Raw genomic sequence first — 23,721 nt, 5'->3', positions numbered from 1 at the left:
TCTGTAGTTAGATAGTCGTGCTGGTTGCTAAATCAGTGAATGTACTAGAGCTACCAAAGTGTACACTTGAAGCAAACTCTATTGGGTGTAATTTTGACTATGTTGTGTTATGAGGTAGCATAGCATAGGGGTTAATTTCACAGGCTTTGGAATCAGACAGACTTTAGTTTGGGCCTGACCTGCAAAACTTAAAAGCTCTTTAACCTTGAATAATTTATTTTCCATCTCTAAGCTACTTTTTTCCTATGTAAAATTACTATAATTCATATTTAGGTTGTTTCAGGATTTAGTGATACAATTCATTTAAAGCTCTTAAAATAGAGCCTCGGGTACTTAGAGTTCATAGAAATGGCAGCTATTATTGCTGTTGTTATAATCATCCTTATTATTATTCCATACGTATACATAGATAAATGACTGGCTGGAAATACATATTGCTGCTTAAAAAGAAATTCTCTCTATATGGCAGGATTATGGACGATTGGTATTTCCTTTCAAGTTTTATTTATTTTATAAATATTCTCCAATGGGCATTTTAATTTGATAATATAGTTAGAATAAACTTTATTATGATTTAAAAATTGAGGCATTTCACCTTAAAAAAGAAGCAACACTGTTCTTAACCCTAGAAAATTCTGCCCAATGATTTGCCATAAGTATTTGCTTAGTGTGTTGGGTGTGGTTTCTATTTTGGGAAAATAACCATGAGGATCAACATCTCAGAAGTACCATCATGATTTGCAGCTGGTCCAACAGGTGGTACTATGTCTGACTGTATGGCTAGGTCAGAAGTAACAGAGCTGAAGCTACTGCATCAGGCAGCTTTTCAGATTGTTGACAGCAGTTACGTGATGGAAAATGTGGCAGAGTAGCGAGAGGTGTCAGATCTGCAGATTTAGAGGTCCACTGTCATTGTTGATTGGTTGAGTGACCTTTTAATTGTAACTTAAGTAGCCAGGAGTCTTTGTTTATGGAAGGTTTCTAGGACTGCAATCTTTCACATGCTTCCTTATAGCAGTGTCTACAGCACTGCACCACTGTTCGATTTCTGACTTTCTTTGGAAGAGATTGTAAATCTTGTGTTGCAAAGTTATTGATCCACAGAATTCCAGTTTGATGATAAAAAAAAATTTCACAGTATTTGTCAACATATATGTTCTCTTTTTATGACTGGAAGTCATACAATATTTGTTGTAGAAGAAAGGTATAAATACATTTAATTTTACGATTCATAGGATAGTACCATCATTGCAAAGATGGAGCAATTCTCGTGCAATATCTGAAAAACAGTATGAAAGTTTCTGTTTTTCACCAAATATGTCATGTGTGTTTTATCTTCCGTAATGTATATTTCTCCTTTTGTCTTAAAAGTCTTTAACCGATAAACCACTATAGAAACATTTTGGATTACTATTCTATTGTTTGAATGAAGAAGCATATATTTAAAAGTTACTTTAGAGTTTTATTTATAAAGATTCAATTCTTAAATTGAAATTATTTACTTCTAATCTAGATGAGAATGTCTTGTAGATTTCTACATGCCTAGTTCTGCTCCAATACTAAAAGAAAATTTCATCACCCCCTGAAAAGGAAAATCTTCCTTTTCCTAACTTCCACTCTTCAAATCATTGCTTTCTTCCAGCCTCTCCAAGCCCTGCCTATCAGAGCACTTACTCCTCTTAAACACAGACTGGTTCAGGGATAAGTCAGTGATCTAGATTATGCCAATCTAAACCTAACTGTAGTGATTGGCCCAGGGCATTAGGGCCATGTTGATCTAAGAATAAATCCTGTGTCTTCTTCAGGTACTACCTAAAGAATAGAAGCCTAAAGTTGCAGTTGATCACCACAAGGAGAGGGCCTACGCTGGAGTAAACTCAATGTAGAGGTAAGCAATGCCCAAAAATGGAGACTTAGCCTGATGACATCACTTTTAGTCCCTGTTTCTAGCTGTTTGTGAAGCTAGTAATCCCCTACCCTTTTTCTTTTCCAAATCCAAATCCAGAGTTGGATTTTCTATCATTTGCTATGGAAATAATACTGACTGAATCATAGAAGTATATGCAAAGTGAGAAAGAGGCAAAAAGGAATGAATGGCTAGAAAATTGGCACAAAGAAAGTATGATTTATATTTAAATGGTGTGCTAAAGGACATACATGTTTCAACCAGAAGCAGAGACGGGGAAGGAAATTTCCTGCACAAGAAATAGCATGTACAAAAGCATGAAGGTATGAACGTGCATGATGTGTTCAGGGAATAGCAATTCAATACCATACAAAAAAATGGTAAAAGTACCTCCATAGTCTTAAATTAGTACAGGAATTAATAACCCAACAGAGTCCTGGGAATCCAAATTTATATTTTTTTTCAAAATATCAAATGAAAGGAGATGGATAAATGTTTCAATATTCAAGAGTGCCCCCCCATTTAGGGCATTACGGGCAAAAAACACAGTTTTATTTTTTGTCCCTTAAAAGACAAACTTTGTGTTGCCTAAATTCTAACTATGGAATCTGACATAAAGTGATAATGGCTTTACACACAATTTTCTGAAAATGGAAATTCACTTTCTGGAAGATGCAAATCAACTATTAGGTTAATAAGAAAAGTAGCATGGGATTTCTCTGCAAACTCAAAAGTAATAGATAATTTAAGAAAGTCTAAAATATGAAGCTTTTGTTTTATTTTTCTTATTATGATGATAATGTATGGGCGAAAGAACTATTCCTTCACCATTTAGGTTCTTCTGGCTGTTCTAAGAATTAAGTTGACATGAGACAGAACAGGAGAAAATCAAACAAACTTAATGACATGTATACATGGCAGAAACCCAGGAAAACTGAGTAATTCACCAAAATGGCTGAAGCCACCACCTTATATACCCTCTTTAGTTAAAGACAAAGGAGCATGTTGGGGGTAGTGGTTTGGGACTTCAAAGGGGAGGAAGACAATTCATATGGAGATGGAAAAGCAAATGTTTGGTAAACAAATGTTTGCTGGGCTATCTATAAACAATGGGATCTGAGAAAGGACATTGATAAAATGGGCCTTGCTAGGTGCCTTCCTGTCTACTATACCTAGAGTTATCTATGGTGATAGCTGCTTCCTGGGACAGACCTTCTATCTTAAATTATTTTAGGCAGTTAGGGGGAAGGTCAAAGTTTCTTTCTGAGTCTTCTGTTCCTAAAAATAATTAAGCCCAAGAGACACATTTTGGGGTGGCAAATTCACATCTCCCACAATAATAAAAGCTCCTTTTATAAATTTGGAAAATGGAGAACATTTACAAAGATAAAAATTAAGGGAGGGCCCAGCCCCGTGGCTTAGCGGTTAAGTGCGCGCACTCCGCTACTGGCGGTCTGTGTTTGGATCCTGGGTGCGCACGGATGCATCGCTTGTCCAGCCATGCTGAGGCTGTTTCCCACATACAGCAACCAGAAGGATGTGCAACTATGACATACAACTATCTACTGGGGCTTTGGCGAGAAAAAGGAAAAAAAGGAGGAGTATTGGCAGTAGATGTTAGCTCAGGGCTGGTCTTCCTCAGCAAAAAGAGGAGGATTGGCATGGATATTAGCTCAGGGCTGATCTTCCTCACAAAAAAAAAAAAGAATTAAAGGAGCATAATCCTATGATGGTGAGAGAACTACTGTTATATTTCTTTCCATTATTATTTTTCATACAAATTTTTAAGGGCAACCACTATTTGTGTTTTATACACTTGGATTATAGTTTTGTATTCTGCTTTCCACACTTCAAATGAATTTGCAAACTTTCATCACACTGTTAAATACTTTTTATTATACATCTTTTAAAATATTATATAATAGTCTACTTGAATGTGGTATAATATCCAGCTATTGTTGAAATTTAGATAATTTCCGATTTTTCACTGTTACATATAAATATTTAATGAGTCTTTTTGGATGAATAAATTTTATGGCATCCATTTCTCCTCAAAATAGATTCCCTCCCCTACTCAAAAATAGGGAGAACTTGGTAAAAAAGAATGATTCTTTTAAAATATTTTATGTAAACTGTCAAAGTGTTGACAAGAAATTTTCACATATTGAGGTATATGGGGTAGCTATTCTGGTTTAAAACTGATTTGGCTTGAACTAAAGAAATCTGACTTATGGCCTATCAAACACACATTGTACATCTGCTTGAATCATTAAAGTAAAGAATATATTAAACGTTATCTCAAGGTAAAAGAATGCACTCTTTGAAGATAAGAATGCGTACTTTCCTTCCTATAATGCCAGTATCGGTGATGCTCGTATCAGTACTCCAGAAGATAAGTTCTGTTTCCAAGACATCAGGGTCGTGTTGACCTGCTAATTTGCAACTGAATACCTCTTTGAAACTTTGATGAATATGTATCTTGGGCGTGTTTAATGTTTGCTTTTTGTTCTAGAAATGTATAAAATTATACTGAAAACCATGCTTCTCTGGAACACTTTCTTCCTTTGTGAAGACCGCCTTCCCAGATTATAGTCCTCAGCCTGGCTGAAGTAAAGGTCACCTTATCTCTCATCTATAGAATGGTTATAGTTCATTTGTGTCCAGAGTGTCCTTCCAAAAATATTATCAGTTTATACTTTCATTAGCAGATTAAAACAGTGTTTCTTTCATTACACCCCCAAAGCACTACTTATAGTAAGAAAAAGTTTTTCATATTTTATCAGTGACAACATAGTACCTTATGGCTATTTTAATTTGAATTTCTTGGTTTATTGGTGAAGTCAAACATTGTCATTTTCTAGTCTTTCTGTATTTTTTATTCTGTGAATAATTTAGGGCTTCAATTGATTTTGATATGGTAAGACATTTTTCTTTGTGTGAATATTTTTCTCAAATGGTTATTTTTATTTTAATTTCCTAAATGTATATATGACCAGCAGAACTTTACATTTTTATACAATAAAACATTACTTTTTATTGTTCTTTATGACATCTTTGTTTTTAATCTAGAAAATTTCCTCTGATAAATATTTTACCTCTTTTTCTCTGGCAATTGTTTTTTTATTTTTTATTTTTACAGCTAGTTCATCAAACAGTTATGATTAGTTTTGGTGTAAAGATATTCTTTTATTTTCTTTTTAATAATTCAGCAATTATTCCATAACCAGTTGTTAAGCAGCCTTTCTTTCTCCCAATAATCTATGATACCTCCTTTATCACATTATAAATTCTTAAATATATTAGTGACTATTTCAAAGTTATTGATTTTTAATAACATTTTTCATTATATCAAGAGAAGTTGGTCACTGTAGGAAAATAAATGAATAAATCAAAGTATAAAGAAAATATCCCTTTCATAATTCCACCAATTCTCATTTAATTTTCCTTTGGAATATATTCACGTATATATACACATATGTGTGTGTGTGCATGTGTGTGCACATGTGTGTGTATGTTGAGCATAAATTTTTCATTTTTGTAAAACTCACATAAAACTAGCCATACTGTATTGTATTATAGTATCCTGTTTAAAAAAATTGTATCAATTTTTCTCATATCATGAAATTCAAAATCACAAATGTAAACAGCTCATAGCATTCTATCATAGAGTTGACCATAATTTATTCACCCATTCCTGTAATTTAAGTTGTTATTGTTATAACATTAAATATTATTTAAAAACAGTTTTAAGTAGCTGCATAAGAGCTCAACCAAAGGGTATTTTCACCATATTTTGCTTACTGATTTCCATAATTTTTTGATGTTTAGGTGGTCAAGTAAGGGGTCAAGCTTTTTCTATTATGAATGAACCTACAACAAAAAATCTTTCTTACAATAGATTGTTGATGGAATCTTGATTACATCTTTAGTATATTTCCGATGATGTGCAGTTACTAGGTCAACGTCTATGCACTCTTGGTCAGCTATTCTGTTCTAATGCTCTATTTGTCGAATCTGCCCATGACAAATGGCTTTACCATTTGCAAATATAGGGGTTTCATACATATATATGAATATATATATTATATATACTTTACTTACTATACGTGTATATATATATTAAAAGACAATTTGCCTTACTGTATATATATATAAGGCAACTTCCCTTTAATACTCTTCTCTATACAATTTTCTTAGTTTTTCTTACTTTTCTATTCTCATAGAGGAATTTTAGAATCATTTATCATACTAAAATATGTCATTGAAATTATCATTGGAATTGTTTCAGATTTGTAATTTAATTTGTGAAGAAATAACATATTTAATTTCTGCTTCTTTGTATCCAGAAATATATCTCCTTTGATTTATTCAAGTTTTAATTTACATCACTCAGCAAAGATCATATCTTTTCTTTTTGTGTAGATCCAGTACATTTCTTCTTAGGCATTTTATATTTTTTTGTTCCTTAGTTTAAATATTATTTTTTCTGTAAATACTCTACTTTCCATGTGATTCTGTCTGCTATATGAGAATTCTAATCTAATTTTTCTATTGTGCTAGCTCTTTGATCTCCCTTGTTAGTACTACATATTGTTTTAGGTAGGTCGTGATATGGCCTATAAATAAGGATAATTTTGCCCCTTTTTCCAATAATTACTCCTTTTATTTTTAATATCTTGTAGTATTGGGTAGAAATCAATAACAATTATAAATTATGATTTTAAATCTGTTTCTAATTTCAACCAGAGTGTTTCCAGTGTTTACTATTAAACAGTAGTCATGCTAAGAAAATATTTTTTAGATTACTTAGAAAGTTTTTTTATACATGAGGAGAAAAATGTTATTTTTATCAAATGATTTTTCAGCATCTATTGAAATAATTATATAATGTTCTACTTTGACTTGTAGACGTGAGGATTTTTATTGATAATAAAAAGACTAATACTTATGTACCCACATAAATGAAATTGGACCCGTATCTTACACCATACACAAAAATCAACTCAAAATGTATTAAAGACTTAAACATAAGATCAGAAACTTTAAAACTCCTAGAAGAAAACATAGGAGGAAAGTTTCATGACATTGGCCTTGACAATGATTTCACAGACATGACACCAAAAACACAAGCAACAAAAACAAAAATAAAAAAGTGGGACTACATCAAACTAAAAAGCTTCTGCACAGCAAAGGAAATAATCAACAGAGTGAAAATGCAACCTAGAGAATGAGAGAAAATATTTGCAAACCATATATCTGATAAGCAGTTAATCTCCAGAATATATAAGGAACTCCTACAACTCAATAGTAAAATAACAAATGATCCAATTAAAAAATGGGCAGAAGATCCAAAGGGACATTTCTCTAAAGAAGAACAGGTATATGAAAAGATGCTCCACATCATTAATCATCAAGGAAATGCAAATTAAAACGATGATGAGATATCTCCTCATACCTATTAGGATGCCTATTATCCAAAAAAAAAAAAAGATAACAAGTGTTGGTGAAGATGTGGAGAAATTGGAACTTGTACACTGTTGGTGGCGTAAAATGTATGTATATTATTAAGCAAGATTAGGCAAAAATTTTCTTATTTTATTCCTTTGTTCTCTGTATCTCTCAGGTTTTCTTATCCAGCTTATTCTAACCTCATAAAAGAATTAAGAATCTTTCCATATTTGTAAATAATTTGGAATCATTTAAATAGGAGTTATATCCTTAAGATTTTGAAATACTTGTAGATAAAATTTGGCGTCCATAATCTTTTAAGGGAAGTCATATTTGGACTACCTTATAAATTTCTTTAATGGCTATTATTCTTTTCAAATTTTCCATTTCATCTAGTCTCAATCTTGGCAATTTATATATTTTGAAAATGTGTGGTATTCATATATAGTTTAAAATTTATTTTTCCAGATTTCTTCATAGTCCTCATTTAAAATTATTTACTCTTTTTTACATTCCAGAAGATTGCTAGGAAAGGTTTAGATTTTATTAATTTATATTATTTGTATGAGAGTTATAAATCCACGAGTTAAGTTTATTTTTGACCAAGAAACGTTTGAACTGAAGGCAGAAACACTCTCTCAAGGAATACATGGCTGAGAAGAAAGGTAGGGAATTGGGATTGTTGTAAGAATTTGATGTTTTATAAATGAGACAAGAGAAATAGAATTATTTGGGAAATTGGCTTTACCTGAAAAACAAATTATACTCTAAAATAAACTCCTTTTTTAGGGCTGGGAGGAGAATACTAGAAATAAAAGTATGTAAGTATAAGTCAATATGACAGAAATCACTTTTCTAAATTATGGATTTATAGATTTGGCTTTCCTGGTGTTGGTGATATCCTTTACACAACAACTCATGAAAAGGAAAATGGAGGTCTAATCTGGAACAGCTAGATAAATTCACCATGCTTGGTAGCATGAGGAACACTTACTTGGCTATATTTAAACAACTTTGTACTTTAGCTTGCTTTAGGCAAATAAGAAATACATAGAATTGGAAGTTGTCATTTTTAATTTTTTTTAAATTAAATAATGATTTAATGAATTTATCTATTGTGTGTTAATGTATGTATCTAGGTTTAGAGATGTGATAGTGAAAGAATGAATCTAAAAAATATACATGAATTTAATATTTGAAATCTTGTCTAGACTAGTACATTAAAAGTTAATCTAGTGTGGGAACTTGACCCGTACCCTTAACAGTATGGTGAGACTAAAAATAAAAATCCTCTCTACTTTGGTCTGGAGGAATTGTGCTGGGTTGCAAAATGTATGAATCTGAAGGACATTAAGATAACAGCCCAGAGCAAGTTCAGTTAAACTAAACAACACTCAGACAAAGACAAAGTATAAAATATATTTGAATCGTAATTAATCATTTTGTCTCTGGTTACACATAATTGCTTTTTGGGTGGTGGTATGAACTTACATGTTACCATTATTTCTAATAATGCTGAAATATTATATTTAGTCCTTTCTATTAAAAAGTATAAGTTAATAGATATAGTTACATTTGGGTATTAGAGGTTCTATGACATATTTCTTTATAGGCAATACTGAAAACATAGCCATGTGATATTTTAAATGGGCTTTGGAAAGTAGGCTGGCTTGACAAAACTATAATCTTTTATAATCTAATTTATTTCACACTATTGAATTTTGCATTTTCGGCCTAGCCAATTTAATTTTTTACAGGTATAATTTCATTAAACAAGAAATTGATTAAATTTAAGCTTTATGGAAGGAAAATTGGAAATATATTGAAATATATTAATTCTAATTGAAAATAGTCCACTGTTCTGAAAATAATTTATTTGGTGGTGTCATTTCTGGTGATAGGAACTGTCATTGGTAAATGTGGTCATTATTATGGTATTTCATGTTGTGCTGATTGGTGGTGACACCTTTTAGTAAGTAAATCACTGGTAATAAAATTCTTAGGCTGGCTTGCAAGTGCAGTCCCAAGAATATAATACAGGAAAGCCAGAGTATGGCATATTTAATCTATATGAATGATTACATTTATACCCAGAAAGCAGTTACAGTCATTTGGAAAGTTAGAGCAATTACAAGCTAAACGTGGGTATTATATTCAGATCTCAAAAGGAAATTCTGGGACAGAGCAATGGCGGTAAATTTGACCAAAATCAAATACTATCTCCTATCTAAAGTCTACCATGACATCCTCCCTCCTAGCCATTATTCGTGACTTTATTATATTGTCACTATGTGTTTACCTGTAGTTGTCTTCCCTACTAGCTTGATGAGCTTTGAAGGGGAAAGATCTTGTCTTAATTATATTGGTACCACTATGTCATTATCTAGAACAATGCATTTGTTCCAGAACCCAGACAAATGGCAAATAATAAATGTTGTTTTTTTTTTAATATATGGCTTAAACTGCATCATGGAGTAAATTGAGGATAAAACAAAGGATGAAATAATAAGAAGCAAATTCTAAGAAAAGTAAAATGGACAAAGAAAATTTCAAATTCCATTGAAGAACATAACAACTTTAGGGTTCTTTAAAACTCAGGTCCCTTGAAATATCAGGTCCTTTGAGATTTTGTCATTCCTCTCAACTTATATCAAAATGACAAAAGATTTTCACATATTGATGTATATGGGGTAACTATTCAGGTTCAAAATTGATGCTACTTGAACTAAAAAGTCTGACTTAGGGCCTATCAAACATACATTGTACATCTGCTTTAACCATTAAAACAAAGCATGCACTCTCTTATGATAAGAATGCATACTTCACCTCCTATGCCCTATTGGTAATGCCCTATTGGTAACACCCATATTAGTCCCTTTCAGGACATCAGGGTCATGTTGACCTGCTAATTTGCAATTGAATACCTCTTTGAAACTTTGATGAATATGTATCCTAGACATGTTTAATGTATGATTCTTTGTTCTAAAAAGGTATAAGACTGTACTGAAAACCACGCTTCTCCAGAACCCTTTCTTCCTTTCTGGAAAAGGCCTTCCCAGGTTATAATCCTCACTCTGGCTCAAGTAAAACTCACCTTATTTCTCTTATCTATAGAATGATTATTGGTTATTTTTCATCCACAAAAAGATGACTGATATAATGAAGAACAAATCTCCCTGTGATATATTTTGCCACATGTGGGACTCACACTCTCAGTAACTGCTGTGGGGACCCACTTAAAACCCCAGAGTTGGTATGAACATTATTTTAAACTGAGAACATTTGAGATTCAACAGATGCAGAAAGAAGCCTTCTCAGAACTTTCCTTATTTGACTAAAAAGCAGAAACTTATGGGAAATGAGGCTGCCATAAATTCCCTCTTCAGGGCAGGTCTACTCCCAGGAGAGAGAACAAGAGTAAACCTACTATAAATCCCCTCTCTGGGAGAGTTTCATGACTACAAAGAAGTCAGAAAGACCACTTGCACCTGCATAAACAAACATTATCACAAACTTTCTTATCTCCCATTTGTTCTCCAAAAAGTTAATTTGTCTTTCCTAAAGAAACCTTATCCGTTCTTCCCATAGAGGCTTTTTCTCCCTCCTCCCTTTTCCCTACTAAGTTAGGTATATAAGCCTCTAACTGTAACCATTTAGCAAGCTAGCTACTTCTTTATTAGCTACCATAAGCATAGGAATGAATCTTTTTTCCTGTTAATCTATCTTTTGTTGGTTTGATTAGCAACCCCCAGATGTTAATCTAAGAAGTTGGAGTAGAACATCACTGGTTTGTAGGACATTTGAGTAGTCAAATATTCACATGGTGATAATGAGACAAGACACAGGAAATCAAACTGGCCATTGAGGTATTACAAAATCTAAATTGCATAAATTTCTCCTTTTCTGAAATACTTAAGTAAAATACTCCTATGTGGGAGAGCCTGATTTTGGCCATCGAATTTTGTATTGGGAACAGTTTGAGGACAGAGTTAACTGCAATGTGAATATGATTGAGCGAATGTAAATTCATAGCCCAACTGCCACCTGGGAAGTTGCCTTTTACCAGCTTTTCAACCCAATGTCAACTGACTTGAATTTTGGAAAGCTCAGGACATCTTTGTATAATAAGTCAGATTGTGGTAGTGAGGACACTAGTCCCTAGAGTCAGAGAAATGAGCACTTTGGGGGAAATATGAACAACTTAGAGCCAATTATATTTTGTGTAACAAATATTGTTCTAGTTGTTCCATTGCACTGAAGAATGATCTTATACGTGGAAGTTTACTACTAGGTAGAAGTTCACAACTAGATGGAAAGACACTCAGTAAGTAGAATAATCTTCCTTGGATCTCTTGGTGGTTTTGTTAAAAGCATTATAATTACTATTGTCATTTCTAAACTGAAGCTAATATTATGTATTGAGACATTGTTAGGTTTATTTGTTGTTCACAGAATTATTGAAGATGAGAAATGCTAATTACCTGAGTGAACATTATAGTTTTTAGATTACCATTTATTGTATTAAGTTTGGTATAATGTCTCAGATGACACTGGAGGCAAGTTATAAAATTAACTGAGCTCATTGTGAGATTTAATTCATTTGTGTCAGTAAACTGAGAGAACTCTGGCCTTCCAGCAAAATCTCATCCAAGGAGTTTGCCAGAGGATGTAATTTGATAGGCAACTCTAAGCCACTAGAAGACAAGTTTAAAAAGTATAGCACTGATACAAATGTTCTTAGGCTGATGATATCCTTAGGCTAGGAAACCATTTCTGCCGTCTTGACTCCACTTTTTCAACAGGCATTTTTATGACCCACTTACATTTATTTGAATTGCTTTTAGGTCCTCTAATGGTTTCACAAATCTAAAGTTACTGTTTTAAAGAAGCCTCTTTTCCCACTTATCTCTATGAAAGATTGTACTCTGAGAACAATTATGCTGAAGAAAATGTATTTAAAAAGTATTCAGAATTTTAAAATCAAACAACAAAAAACTTTACCTGAAGCCTTACTACCTTTTCCATGTAATCCTTTAATCAGCCTGAAAACAATTATATATTTAATTCTATGCAATGTTTGAGGGTTGTTTGATACTTTAATTAGCTATTTACACATGGAAAAAATTACGGAAGTAATTAAGAATATTCAGATTAATTAAAAGCATTAGGAGGCATTAAATGTGCAAGAACAGATTTTTAATTAAATCTTTCAAGTTTTTCTTTTCAAAATCTTCTGTACTGAAAAAAAGGGTAGTAAGAATTTTATCTGAATCAGTTATTCTAGAAGTAGGACAAGTTGAATATTAAACATTTTTTTAAGTGAGCTGGCCATAATCTTTTAGATTCACTTAAAGTTTTGTTTTACTCCTCACTCATTAAAAATGTTTTAGTGAGATGAGTGTTCATTGCTATTAGTAAATGTTTTATTAGCAGTGGAAGAAGTCAGAGGCCCAAAGGTTTGGCTTAAAAATCTCCCAAAGAGAAATACCTGCAGGAAGGATGGTACTGAATAAGTTGACCATAATGTCCTTTTTGTAGTGAAATTGAGGAATCCCATCTCTGCAGCAGTGCAAAGAAGATAGTCAGGAGACTGGAAAGCTAAGCTTTGGAAGCAGCTGCCAAATGCTAATAGAAAAGCCAGAGTAGTAAGCCAAAGCAAGTTTTAGATGAATGAGGGAAAAGTTCATTCTACACTGAGCAAGATGAGGCAGATGGAAAAGGATATCTGCGAGGCTATTGAAGTAAATGACTCTTTAAGGTTACAGTCCTCACAGCTTCCTAAACTGCAGGTGTAAGTGATGAGGGAGCTGTGAACTGAATTTAAAGTGCCAACAATTTTTTTTCCATCATTAAACTGAAATTTGGAGTATGCTGCCTCTATAAAAATAAAAGCAAAATCATCTTCAGTTGGAGAAAGGAATCCAAAAGGATTTGGGAGATGAACAAGGTCGCGTGAAAAGGGCTACTCTGTCACATCTGTTGCTCTTAGAAAAAGCTGAATATTAAAGTTAGATAGTGACTCATAATCAACTCTTCTCTTACTGCACTATTTAACAAATTTCATTATATTCTTCAAATACATGAGATTTAACTGTTGCCTAATATTCCAGAGTAGGAATATACCATGGTTTACTTAACAATTTCACTTTTGTTGGGCATTTTGTCATTGAGTAATTGCCTCGAGGAATTCAAGGGAGGTTTTGGAAGCATTTAACTGTTTCTCTAAATTGCTTTTTTCTTTTTTGTTATGTTAAGAGATGCAATCACCAACCACCCCAAACCAGTCCAAACCCCACTGCAAGAGTGACACCTGAGCAGATGGGCTGAAAAGTGCCCAAGAGATTACCTTTGCCTCATTTTAATGCTAAGATCTCTGCCCCCAGATGAGTTTAGGCCTTATTACCATCACATGTGATGTATGTGGAAGCATGTTTTCCAAATGAGCCCACGCAAGTGAATATCCACCTCTCCCTTTTGAATATTCATTCTCCATCTGAAATAAAAGGCCCCTGCTTTCCTGTGCTTGGGGACAGCCATGACTTTAGAAGTGATTCCGTGCCATCTCCTATTTGCTGCAAACAAATTCTTCTTTGCTTGACAACTACTTCTGGTGAAGGCTCTGATTTCACTTCATCAGGAAGTGGACCTACTTTGGTTCGGTAACAATTTGGGTTCTCTCACATTTTACTGGAGTGAATGGTTTTGTTCACCAGTCTTTGCCCACATCTCTGATAATTTCCTTAAGGTTGATTTGTAAAACTTTAATTGCTAGACAAAGGCAAGGAATGTTTTAAAATTCTTGAAATGTTTACTAGTTTACATTTGTCCCAACATAGCATGAAAATGCTTATCACTTTGAACCAAATACTGTATATTACTCTTTTTTATCGTTGTTAATTTGATAGGCAAAAAGTTATTTCTATTTGTATTTATTTGAGGATTTGGGAGGTAACAGAAAGGCTGTAAAATAGTATAGGATAAAATGTAGGACAAGTGTTCATATTTTATTTTAGGCCTGTTTATTCATCATTGATTTATCATGTATGTATTGAACTTCTATATCACTTTTTGGATCCTGATTCAGTGTATGTGCATCGTACTAAGTTAGAGTTTTTAAGAAACTCATAGTCTATTTGTAGAAATGGGTATGTAAACAAATAATTATAGCACATTGAGATAACTGCCTAAAATATGTAGAAAGTTCTTTGAGAACATAGAGGAAGAAAACAATAACTGGGACCAGATGATGGAGCGATTAGGGTTCACAGAAATAGTAGCATTTGAGTTTAATCTTGGAGACTGAGATTTCTTGATGTACAAGTGTAGGAGGGAGAGGATGTTCCAGAATAAAGATAAAATGTATATATTCAGGGAGTATGAAGGAAATAGTTTGTTCAGAGAACTGCAAAGAGGTCAGTATGATCAGAGTATGGAGTTCATTTTGGTGACTAAGAGATAATGAATTTAGAAAAGTGAATTGTGATCAGATAATGAAGGATCAGTCTCTTAAACTCTGACCCTCAATGTAACATTTTAACTAGAGCAAGAGTTTCTACTATATATTTTCATAGCGTCATGAACATCTATTCTCATAACACTCATCACATTTTAATTATTTATTAGTTTCACTGTCTTTAGGCTCTACCATCCACAAGGGCAGGGAGTGTGTCTGTCAGACTCGCCATCATATCTGACACAATGCCTGTTGAGTAAATGAATGAACGAATGAATGAATGGACTTCATAACATAGACATCAAGAATTTATTGAAGCAAGGATTTGTTAAAGCAAATGAATAACTATATATAAAATTAATTCTAAGTAAATATATAAGTATATTTATATAATATTATGGTGAGTGGAAGAGTGACCACCAAAAAGATATGTCCAAGTCCTAACCAACCCTCCCACCCCCACACCTGTGAATGTGACCTTATTTGGAAATAGGGTCTTTGCAGATGTACTTAAGGATCTCAAGATAAGAGCATGCTAGTGTTGGAGAGGAAGGACTATTCCTCTACCCTCTAGGTCTTTCTGGCTAGTCTAAGAATTAAAGTGACATGAGACAGAATAACAGGAGAAAATCGAACATTAATAACATGTATTCATGAGAGAAACCCATGAAAACTGAGTAACTCACCAAAATGGCTGAAGCCAACACCTTAAATACTATCTTCAGCTAAAGACAAAGGAGGATGTTGGGGGTAGTGGTTTGGGACTTCAAAGGGGAGGAAGGCAATTCACATACACATGGAAAAGCAAATGTTTTATGAACAAATGTTTGCTGGGCCATCTATAGACATTGTGACCTGAGGGAGAGAACTTTGATAAAAAAAGGGCCTATCAAGGGTCCTCCCGGTCTATCATACCCAGAGTTATCTATGGTAATAGCTCCTTTCAGGGACACACCTTCTATCTTAAATTCTTTTAGGTAGTTAGGGGGAAGGTCAAAGTTTCTTTCAGAGTCTTTTGTCCTTAAAAATAATCAAGCCAAAGAGAAATGTTTTGAGGTGGGCAATTCTGATGTCCCACATTAGATTTAGTGCGGGCCCTACATTCAAGGACAGGTGTCCTTATAAGAGAAAGAAGAGGGAAATTTGAGACACAGGCAAACAGGGGAGAAGGCCATATAAAGATAGAGGCAGAAATTGGAATTATGTTGCCACTAACCAAAGAATGCCTGGAGCCACCAGAGGCTGGAAGAAGCAAGGGAATATTCTTCCCTAGAGCCTTCAGAGGAAGTGTGGCCCTGCCAATATGTTGATATTGGTCTTCTGGCCTCTAGAACTGTAGGATAATCAGTTTCTGTAGTTTTAAACTACGCAGTTTATGGTAATTTGTTACAGCAGCCCTAGGAAACTAATATAGATATATAATATATATTAATTAACATATATGAATATATAATATAATATTATATATTCAATTATATAGATTTAATCACAGATGGAAAAGTGAGGTATAGAATGAAAAAGGAAAGGCTGAAGATAGGATAAGAATTAAGGAGGACATTTGTTGTTAATAGACCAGGTTGGAAATGATAGGAGACTGAAAAAAGTCTGTAGCAAGGGAATATATCTTATATATTCAGAAGATAGAACTTATAGATATATTGGATTTGGGGGGGAATAAGTAACTAAGAGGAGATAAAGATGAGTTCCAGATTTCTCACACAAACAATTGGTTGACTGATGATTTTATTGACAGAAATAAAGAATGCCAGAGGAATCATGGATTTGGTAGATCTGCACCTCATACTGAGGTATTCTTTGTCATGTGTGGCTAGGAAAATATCTTTGCCCTTAGCTTAGCGGTGAGATAATTAATTATACAGAGATTTTATAATACCCTGGAACTAAATCTCCCATTATTTGCCTAGAGACTTTCTGTGCATGTTGGTGGACACTTTTAACACTCAGCCAGGAAGTTGATAACTATGCCATATCCCTCACTTTCTGATTGTACAGAGTCTCAGTGTCTGTTGGAAGGGAGGGCTTAGTGCTTTCTCAGGTCTTTCTTGAGCATGCACATAGCCATGCCTTCCAGATTTCCAGGAATATGTCTGAACTTTTCAAAGCCTTATACAGACAACTCACTCCCTAGCTTTTCCTTTTAAGATTTTTCAGTTAGCTTCTTCTGTGTCCCAACTGTTATCCACTGCTTCAGGCAGCCATGAAGTTAATCAATTGCCTGTAATTATTTTTGACAAACACCCCTTGGGAAAAGGCTTTTTACTCTTGGCGACCTCCAAGTCAGATCAAATAAGACGACCTTGCAAGTAGAGTCTTCAGGGAAACATCAGGTCAAATAATGTGAATTCTTTGGGAATGAGGCTCTGAAGGAGCTCCAAGTCCATTCTGCTTCTTCTGGTGACTGCAAGGCTGCTCACATGGTGATTGTGAGCTGTTGGTTCTCAAAGCTACTAAGAATGTGGAGGTGGGGATTGGAATAGGGCAAGTTAAAATGCCACAAAACTTGCTGCTCTTACTGAGAGTCATCTGCTTTCCTTGAATAAACACTCCCTGAATTTCTGCAAGCCTTAGGTAAATTTCCAGATTTCTGAAGATGTTGTTTCTGATAATTTTTGCCAGTTTTTCTATTGCTTTTAAAGAGGAGAGAATTTTAGAAGGTCCTTACTGTGCCATTTTTGCTAATATTTTGCTAATTAATCTATGCTGATTTTCATCCCACATTTATATTTGATTAGATTTTTACATTAATTATAATATATTCTAATTACTGTTTTTTATTTTTATTATTACGTGTACACTTAAGTAATATGGTGCTAAGTAATATGGTCAAAGATTTTCAAGGACTAAGTCTCTTTAGTGGAAAAGGGTTTGGAGTATAAAGATCCCTTTACTCTACTTTAGCAGTGACCTTGTCCCTATGCAGACCCTCATTATGTATATATGTCAAAACCAATATTTAAAACTGCTTTTTATTTAAAACTTCTGAAAGTTTCTTGATTGTATATAGTAGCAATTGAGTGACATTCTAGCTTTTCTTCTTATTAAATATATCAAATAAGTCCTCACAGTGGTTTTCCTTTTGAACAAAAAAATCCAATCTTCCTCATTCCCACTAAAAGAATTCCATCACTGGATAAAAGAATTACCAAGATTGCTAGCTGGGAAAAACCATAGAGTTACTACAACAAGAAATAATAAAATAGAAGAAATGCCTCATGTCAAAAACATAGAAAAAGACAAGTTAGAATTACACTTTTTAATATAGCTGTATCTTCTGTATTAAACATCAGAGTTCTGCAAAGAGTAATATATTTTCCTATGTGTTTTCATCCCTTAGGGAAAAAATAGGTTAATCAATGTCATGTGACTGAAATTAAGGCAAACAATTGACTTTTAATTATTTGTGTGTGGATAATCTATACAAGGCCTTTCTTTCCTTATATTTCTCCTCCATATCTCTCATTGTTCTCTTGAGTTACTAACACTAGGGAGGAAAACTCTAGGTGGAATGTCTGAATATGATATTCAAACAACATCCTAAAATCAAATATAATTGATTTGGGATTAACTGTTACTCTATAATACTATGCCATTTACCTTTTGTTGGAATATTTGTACATTATGTATATAAAAGCAAAAATTGTATTCAACAATAGCATTGTATTATTATTATTATTATTTTATTTTTTATTTTTTATTTTTTTGTGAGGAAGATCAGCCCTGAGCTAACATCCATGCTAATCCTCCTCTTTTTGCTGAGGAAGATCGGCTCTGAGCTAACATCTATTGTCAATCCTCCTCCTTTTTTTTTTTTTTTTTCCCCCAAAGCCCCAGTAGATAGTTGTATGTCATAGCTGCACATCCTTCTAGTTGCTGTATGTGGGACGCGGCCTCAGCATGGCCGGAGAAGCGGTGCGTTGGTGCACGCCCAGGATCCGACCCCGGGCCGCCAGTAACAGAGCATGCGCATTTAACCGCTAAACCACGGGGCCGGCCCTGTATTATTAAACTTATATATTTATACTTAATATTACTCAACTAGTTTTAAAATCATAGATATTTCCCCGTGAAAGGAACTGTTGAGATGAAATCCACATATCTCTCACTCTGTCTCATTCAGTCAGTGCTTATATCTTCAACATTTTCTCTACACATTCCTTCTACCTGCTTGCTTTAATATAAACCTGACTCTCCCCAGAAGATACCACTTCTCTGGCATTCTTCTCAAGTAGTAGATGTCTATTCTTTCACATCCTCTATATTTTGGGGTAAAAAGTTAGTGTCCTACTTCCTCCACTTTGAAATAATTATTACCCTCTTATCTTACCCTCTTGTTAAATAATTATCTTACCTTCTTGTTAAAGCATACAAAACAAAAGTAATGCAAAGCCATTTCAACAAAGATATGTCTTCCTCAAAGATCTGGATTTTTGCTGGAGTTTCCGGTTCAGCATTGCCTCACCTGGCACAAGCCTAAAGTCTAATTTCTCATTTTTGATGGGATTGGCTATTTATCTCTGAAGCTCCAGCTTCCTGGTATAGGCTGCACATATTTCACTTACCACACGTGTTTCAACTCCCTATTTAATTTTTATGGCCCTTGGTCATTTCTCTTTCTTAAGAGATCAGCAACGTACGTAAAAGTACATTTTTTGTACTTTAAACAACATCTATGTGTTTTGCACTGGAATTTTCCTCTTTTTTTCTTCAGAACATCTAGTTCACTGTTCTGTAGTAAGCATAAATAAGGACTTTTATTTGGACTTTTAATTTAGTGCCCTAATGTGCTGTTTGGATTTCTCTTTGTATCTTGCACCTGTGTTTATTTTATAATACATAAACACATACATATATACATTATTACATATAATGGAAAGAAACCCAGTTCATCCCACAAAGAGTTCATGATTCTGATACCAAAATCTTGATATAATGCTATACTTGTTTATATAAAAGCATGTATGTTTACATATACATACACAGGAAAAAAAACTCAGATTATTTATTGGTGAAGCACTAGATATAGTCCCCTTAAATCAGGAACAAAGAATATATACTATTATAATTATTTTATAATGTTTCAAGACAATATTACAAGAATTTTTTAGACTTCTATAGATGATGTAAATATAATATCAGAATTTTAATTTTGGCTGTTTAGCTTCAAAATAAATCTGGATTCAATTGACTTAATTCATCTTTGCTATTTCTTTACTTAACATTGTTATCACTTTAATGCTCCATACATATCAGACCTGTTATATGTTGCTCTGTCTTAGCCAATAACTACAAAGAGCGTGGTATGCTCATTTTCTGCTGTTTGTTACCAGGATGGAAGAAAGTCTCGGTGGCCTGACACTGAGAGCCACTATGTAGGAATTGATGCTTGAATGACTCAATGGCATTATAGAAAGTATTTCCACATCAAGTAAGACATAGATGATGATTTGTTAACTTGATTTTCATCTCAAAAATGATGCTCTTCAGTACATATGCTATTGTTTATTTTTAATTTATAGCCTTAAAAATTCTAAATTTTGCAGCTACGGTGAAAGACACACATTGGCACTGTTGTTGAGAAAGGCATACTATAAAGTAATGTATTATTTTATTAAAATATTACTATATGCTATTTTAAGAAAAGCATTTTCATTAAAATTCTTTCTAGCTTATTTTATGTCCCTGGTGACCAGACCTATCACTTCTGTATCCTTGTAGCCCATGTTCTAGATCCATTTTATGCTCTGGATATTGTAGTTTCTCTATACCTGATGTACAACTTTGGTTGCACATTTTTGAAGGATATGAAGAAACTGGTGATTTTTTTTTTGGAGAATAACAGAAATAATTGGTATAATAGGTAATATATTATTTTAGAAATGTTAAATGTCTAAGAATTAAGATTGCTTAGTTTACAGAATGAAGCATAAAGGACTGGTTAGGTTACCATCCCCAGTATCGTAAAAAGCTTCTAAGAAAAGAATATTGAAGAGTAATGTGCATGTATTTTCAAACAAGAAGAGCTTCACTTAAGTGGAAATGAGAAATATGACTTTTAGATAAACTGAAAAGATTGAAAAAATACTGAAACACATTATATGCTTCTTAAGATCTTCTTCTTCTTAAGATAAAAGACAATCACCCATCCTGAATGGTTTGGCCTAAAAGACGACGGATTAGGCCAGATAATGCCACAGTTTATATCTCTCATTTTGCAAATTCTTACATGACTGATCTCATCTGTAGGTAATGCTAGCAATTGGAAAAGGCCCTTTTTGGCATGCACTGGAATTTGTTAGCTTGGGATGAGATGTTTTCACGTTCTCCAGGCATGGGTAATTCTAATTCACTAAGAATGAAAGAACAAATCTTCCTTGTGGGAAGAAGACTATCTCATCCTCCCCTTTTCCCCTTGGGTATTATTTCTAACAGTTTCAACATTAAATTAGATTGGCAATGAAACAACTCTCTGACCTTTGTTGGACATTTGACCTACACTGATATCACCAATGATGTATACATGAGATAAATCTACACCACAAATTTACAGACTATGCCCCAGCTGTTGGATGATAAAGCCATTGTTCAGTAATACACAGAATAGACCAGAGGCTAAAATGTCTAATGCCAAGTTGGCTATAGTTCAAAAGTATATTCCACTCAATGCAATACCCTTGCTCCCTGTCGCTACCTTGCATCCCCCTAGCCCAGTAGCTGAGAAACGCTTGATTTAAAAATATTTTCATACTGAGATAAGCTAAACTAACATTTATGGGCAAAGACTCTGGACACCACACATATTTTATTATATCATAAAAAATTGTTCATAGAATGTGACAACTTTTCTGACAAACTATAGTACTATTTTTTGTTTTGTTTTTTTGTATTTTTATGTTTTGGTCTTTGGTTTTTAAACATTTTTGGTATTCCTGGCCAGTAGAATTCATTTTGTCCATAAATTGTTTTTAATGCATGTATCTCAATTTGGTGTCGAAAAACCATTCCTGAAGGCACATATTAAGGCATGCTGACCTAGATTTTCTACAGAAGGTGAAAATATGTTTTAACTGTGAAAATTAGTATGTTTTAAATTAAATAAGTGTGTTTTAACTGTGAAAAACAAGAAAAGGATGATATTGATAGTTTTGATTGAGTAAAATACTGAGCTGGTTAAATTTAAAGAAGCTGTGATTGGAGTAGATGGAAAAGTGGTATTTAATCAAAATATTTTTCACCTCTCTATCCCCAAATCTTCCCACAACACAGTAGGTCTGACATACTAAAGTTAATATGACAGGTAGATATATATGAAGGACTAAAAGTCCTATATAAATGTACTAAGAGTAACAAGCTTTGACATTATAGGTATTCCTCTCTATAGGAACAAATATTCCAGAATAAGACCTTATAAAATATATAAGTTGGGGAGTAAATATAAACGATTTGCTGCAAAGCTCCTTTTCAGTAGTGAAATGAGTTTATGTAAGGCATTGCTTAGAGATATGCTTATAGCAAGCGATTAAAATCAACAGTTTGTTGAAGACTCTTCTGATATGAAAACCAGTTGCAACCAAAATTCTAAAGTAGGTCAAAAGAAAATGAGACCAATTTTTTCAAAAAGGCAGGTTTTTCACAACATATGTATGGTGTGTAGAAGGTTGTACTTTATTCAGGAGCTACACATGTTGAGAATTTAGAATCAAGTGAAATGGTATAAGTCCTGGGAACTTCATTAGCTTACTACTAATCAAAAAAGGCAGGAAATAGACCTTTTTGGACTGACATAACAAGTGGGGGAAGCAATAAGGTAAGAATGAGTAGGAGGAGCAACTGAGGATCAGAAGGTTTCCCCTTATTCAATTTGTACCTCATGAAATGTTGACAGATAGAACGTTGATAATTGCCAGACTCAGATATCCTACTTCCTGTCTGTTTCCTAGATCTAACTTTTTCTCACTGCAACAAGGATAATCTTTTCAAACTTTACTCATATCATATTATACTTGCATAAACATCTATAGATGAACCTCATGCTAAATTTCTCAGGCATGACTTAAATTTCCCCTCTATAGCATATCTATTACCTCCATTTCTTTTGATTCCACACAAGCAATGTACATATCTTGTACCCTTCCACATAAAATTCCCTCTTACATCAATGTTATCATCTGCCCTCGTCACGCGTGCTGTGAACATTTGTCATTACTTTTAGGTGCTTATCTTCTGAACTCCCATGTTGACGAATTTCTTACACTGTGACTTTTGGTGGGAGAGAGACCCCACCTCACACTATGGAAATGGAAAAAAAAGATACCCACTTCTCCAACCTACCTTTTAGCTAGGGGATGCATGTGACTAGGTTTGTGACCCACCTAAATTTTGAATTTGGTGTTACCATCACTGCTTTTGTCACTTACCAATAGAATGCGTTCCTCACTGTGTCTTTGCTCCCTTTTTCCTGCTCATTTTCCAGGTGTAGTTTTTTCACCTTCCTTGTAATCATGATTTCATGAGCTACCAAATAGATTTCAATAAAATATGTTTTTTTCTGAATAATCCTAAAACAGTTTTGGTTACCTGCAATTAAGAACCTTAAGTGAATCATCTTGTGTACCTGGTCTTATGTTTTTGTTTTGTTTTGTTTTTGAGGTTTCAACTATAAACATTTATTAAAATATGTTGGATAGTTGTCCCCTTCCAAAATATGCATTTTTTTTTAACAAAGGAAAATGTCTACAGTCCAGAAAAGTTATGTCCTAATTGCAGGGATTCAGGAATTTATATGAAAGTTTGTGGAGAAACTAATTTGAAGCAGAGGAGCTTTCCCATATTACTTTCAAATCACAGTTAGGAGGTGACTTACTTCCTACACAGCCACTTCCAGACATATCGGATA

General features: G+C 33.7%; 1 long non-coding RNA gene across 5 annotated transcripts in view; it reads left to right on the top strand.

Moving 5' to 3' along the window:
* LOC147911780 (uncharacterized) overlaps positions 1–23,721 on the top strand; it is a 243,870-nt gene that overhangs the window by 86,284 nt on the left and 133,865 nt on the right. For all 5 annotated transcript variants that reach the window (XR_015550562.1, XR_015550566.1, XR_015550563.1 and 2 more), the window contains one exon: positions 1,806–1,888. This is a non-coding gene — a long non-coding RNA (uncharacterized LOC147911780). The remainder of the gene's footprint in view (positions 1–1,805; positions 1,889–23,721) is intronic.

Source organism: Ceratotherium simum, chromosome X, assembly GCF_057802395.1.
Source record: "Ceratotherium simum simum isolate JZ-2026a chromosome X, ASM5780239v1, whole genome shotgun sequence".
NCBI lineage: Eukaryota > Metazoa > Chordata > Mammalia > Perissodactyla > Rhinocerotidae > Ceratotherium > Ceratotherium simum.
Note: the sequence above shows the minus strand (reverse complement) of the source record. Positions and strands in the feature narration are given on the sequence as shown.